Source organism: Tamandua tetradactyla, chromosome 8 (assembly GCF_023851605.1).
Source record: "Tamandua tetradactyla isolate mTamTet1 chromosome 8, mTamTet1.pri, whole genome shotgun sequence".
Lineage (NCBI taxonomy): Eukaryota > Metazoa > Chordata > Mammalia > Pilosa > Myrmecophagidae > Tamandua > Tamandua tetradactyla.
This window is the reverse complement of record NC_135334.1, coordinates 76,654,254-76,658,881: the sequence shown is the minus strand read 5'-3', so window position 1 is coordinate 76,658,881 and position 4,628 is coordinate 76,654,254. Positions and strand designations below refer to the sequence as shown.

General features: G+C 33.4%; 1 pseudogene; it reads right to left on the bottom strand.

Moving 5' to 3' along the window:
* Positions 1-1,088: 1,088 nt before the first annotated feature.
* On the bottom strand, positions 1,089-2,004 carry LOC143645157 (olfactory receptor 52E4-like; annotated as a pseudogene).
* Positions 2,005-4,628: the final 2,624 nt, after the last annotated feature.

Here is a 4,628-nt window from a genome sequence, read left to right as displayed (position 1 = left end):
TGAAAACTTAGACTGAATATTTCTTTTTTTCTATGTTCTTCATATGCCCATATGCCAAATGGGACATAAGCATCCCCTACAGTTAATAAATATCTGAACCTTTACCAATTTTCTTTGATTTTGTATTGCAGTTTACATTTGTAATATTTTGCCAATGAAATGTTATGCTTGTATTTAGTCTATTTGCCATCTAAACAACTTCCCAAATTTCTACTACAGGTATTCAGAATAATGGTATCACTCACTGGCTCATAAATGAAGTTCACACTTTCTATTGTATGGTTTGAAATCTAAAAATAAATGGTTTTGTGCTCAAGCATATTGCCCAGCCATTCTGACTCTCCTTTCTCCATCAGTAAAGTGAGAGTAATAACACTTTCATTGAAGGTTTTTTTGATTCCTTAATTGTTATCTAACATACTTATTTGACTTAAGTTTCCAGTACACCTACATTAAGTGCTAGCTAGATGACAGCTATTAGCGTCTGCTCGAAATAATCAACATTTCTTTTTATGGAATTTAGATATCACTTAATTAAACTCCTAATCAGCTATGAATCCTATCAACATGACCTGGACTTTCTGAACTATACCCTGTAACTATGCTGTGGAAGCTGACATACCTGCTCCTAAAATATACTTTTCTGTTCTCTAAACAAACAAACAAACAAAAAATCTTTACCTCATTTAAGAGTCTAATTTATATGTTGATTTGTGGTAAAACATCGCCTTTCTTTGTCATATGTTTCTTTTTTTATCTGTATTTCCATCAGTTTTCATTTGCTCAAATGTTAAATACACCACTGTAATATTTTAGAGTATTGTCTATGGTTATGTCCTTTGCTAACCTCTTTCCTCCATATATTTGCAGATGACTAAATATTCATTCATTACCTTTGAATCCCATACTTAATATTGTCCACTTTTTTTGCTTCTATTATAGGGAAAAAAATTGATAATGGCTGAAGTCAATGTGGAGTGGGCATTACCTGGTCTTATTTAAGCATATCTGAGAGGTGTCTATGATGAAGATAAACCATGATAATTTACCACAAGTATATTTAAGTTACCCTTTCTTTGAAAATATTCTCACAATGCAGTCCCTAATCTGCTTTGTCCTGATACCATAAATAACTGGATTTAAACAAGGAGGAACAACTACATACAGATTAGCCAAGAGGATGTGAATGTAGCGAGGGATATTTCTACCAAACCGATGAGTCATAAAGGAGAAAAATGCTGGTGTGTAAAAGGCCAAGATGACACAGACATGTGAACCACATGTGCTAAGTGCTTTGAGCCTTGCATCCCTAGAAGGAAGTTGGAAAACAGCTCGAAGGATCTTGACATAAGAAAGAGCAATGAGGATCAAGTCGAAGATGAGGGCAGCAATGGTGAATAAGCCATAGATGATGTTGACCCTTATACTAGCACAGGCAAGGCGGGCGATTCCCATGTGTTCACAGTAGGTATGAGGGATCATGTAATGGCCACAGAAGGGCAATCGTTTGAGAAGAGGACAGAAGGGCATGACAAGGAGTACTGGCCTCCCCACTATAACAGAGGCCATGATGGCTACCACTCTGTTAGTGAGGACTGTAGTATATCTCAGAGGGTAGCATATGGCAACAAAACGGTCAATTGCCATGGCCAGGAGCACAACAGATTCCATTCCAGTGTAGGTGTGGATGAAGAACATTTGGACGAGGCATCCTTCAAAGGTGATCTCCCGTAGGTTGAACCAGAAAATGCCCAGCATCTTGGGTATTGTAGAAGTGGAGAGGCCTAGATCAATAAAAGATAGAAGAGCCAAAAAATAGAACATGGGTTGATGCAGACTCTGCTCAGTCTTGATTGCAAACAAGATAGTGACGTTTCCCACTAGTGCTATAAGATAAACAACAAAGAAAGGGAAGGCAATCCAGATATGCAGAGCTTCCAGACCCGGGATCCCCAGCAGCAGGAATTCAGCAGGGTATGCAGTTGTGTCATTGGCAGAGGACATCTTGCTGAGGACTCTTAGAGGATACTCTACTGTTTTCTTCAATATTTCTGGGAATAGATAAGGAAATACATGGTCATTAGATATCATAGATGTAATTGCCTGCCAATGTATGCAAAATGCGCATAATGGGAGGTATTCAATGATATCAGAAATATTGAAATTATACACTACCCTACCTCTCAGTAGTATGGAGATTGCAGAGAGATAGAAACAGTCATTCTGGTATTGTGATTTGGAAAGTCATAAGGTATTTATATCATTTTAGTGTTTAAATACTAATCTCTCTGTCAGCTGAAAATGCTTCAATTAATCATAAGTTTTTAAAGTACCATCTAGTTTCCTTTCTTATTGAACTTGCAGAGATTTCCAAAATCTGGTGAAATGAAAGTGAGGGATTTATATGAGACAAAACTTTGGAATGTTGGTCAAGGACATATCTGCCTGTGAGTTTCACTTACCTTTTGTGGATATTACTGCTCCTTTTATTCTTCTTTATAAAATGGAATTGATCTGTCTGCAGTGTACCTGTCCTTTAATGCTTTGAATAATGAATTATCATTAGTACTTTTCTAACATACCACTCAAAAAGCAAAGTAATTCACTAATTAAATAAGGCAAAATGTATGTGATTATCTTAATAGAAAAAGGAAAACCATTTCATTAAATTCAGCACCCATTTACTATGTTTAAAAAAATCTCTCAGCAAATTTAGGAAAATAAAGAAAATTGTTCAATTCAATGAAAGTAATTTATGAAAAACCTATAGCTAAAGTTATAGTGAAAGGTAAAATCCTAAAACTTCCCCCTATTATTAAGAATAAGTAATATCAAGAATATATCCACCTATGAGTTTCACTTACCTCTGTGGACATTACTGACAGTGATGCCAATACAACCAAATGAGCTTATGATAAAATAACCTTGATTTCAACCTCTCAAGCTAAAAAAATTTAATTACATATCTACCATAGACACTGATAAAAATGCTTAAACTCTAGTGTCTTCAGTGTAAAGTAAACAGGAGCACCTTGTACACCTGTAGTAAACAATCTCTTTTCCATATTTAATAACCATACAATTAATCAAAAAAATAATTATATTTAAATACATTATCATAAAAATGAGTCTGGAAGGCAAAAACTGGGAGGAATCTAGCATAGTACTTATTTCTGACAAAGGAAAAACTGAAAACTACTTATCATTAAAAAATAAGAAAAACAAGCCAATGACAAAAGAAAGAGATCTAAACAGACTGTTCACAAATAAAAATATGCAAACATAAATATTCACCTAAAAATTCTCGATGATTATCCATCAGAAAACATAAATGTAAACTGCAGTGAAATACCTCTTCTTATCCACTAGAATAGTTAAAATTTAAAATTTGATAAAACTAAATTCCAACAAGGCTGTAGAGTAACTTTGGGAAAATTAGTAGTTCATTATGTGTTTTATCATATCCCACAAAAACCATTGCACACAAAAATTTAACTCCTTCATATTTAGACAGCAAAAATTAAAACAGATGTCCACACAAAGAACTGTACAAGAATGTTTAAAGCAGCTTTAATTAGGATGGTCTCAAAGTAGAAACAACCTAAATCTCTGTTAACAGATTAAAAGAAAAACACATTTTGGAATATTTACATAACCAATTTATATTTAGCAATAAGGATGGACCAACTACTGACACATGCAGCAATATAGATGAATCTCAAAATCATTACCCAGATCTAAGGACTGGTTCTAGTTTTGTAAGAGTACATACTATATACTTTCATTTCATAAAGCTATAGAATATACAATAAATCTATACTGAAAAGTAGTCAGTCATTGGGTACCTGGATGGACTAGAAGGGGCGAAAAAGGATTTCTTGTAGTCATAGAAAAATTCTACATCTTGATAAGTGTGTAGGATATTTAGATTGTCCTTTTATTAAAAATACAGTTAAGGTTTGTGCACTTATATGAATGTAAATTTTACTTAAGGAATCAAATCTGAGCCTGGAGAGAATGGCAGAATATTTATGGCTGTAGAAATTGAGTGATGAATGCAACATGGTGCCACTTTGTTAGTTTATGGGTAAGTGTGAATGTGTGTATCTATTTAATACCCTCCATTACAAAACATGTATCTAAAAAACTAGTCAAAATAAACATATCTAAAGTACTTTAATCAAACATAATTACATTTCATTTTTTTAATTATTCATTTTAGGGGCATATGGTAGAGACATAATATTCAATTTGAATACAATTCTAATTTATCTCACCTATACAAAACATTTTCTAAAATCACCCTGCAGTATTTCACACTCACATTCAGAGAGCATAAGGTAAAATAGACAGCCTTTATAAAGGTAAAATCCTCTGCAGTGACTTCTGTTTTAAATGAGATTTAGACTTTATTCAGAAGATTTTCCTTGTAATAGATACTCAGTGAATTATAATGATGATAAATTCTTTATGATCCCTTGCAATAAGTTCATTGATAATCAATATTATGTAAACAATACTGAATTGAACAGTAGGACATGGACAGACAGAATGCCAAGGCATTATCCTAAAACATGTTCCACCATTTCTTCAAGTTTTCTTTATAGCTTACCATTTATTTTACATGT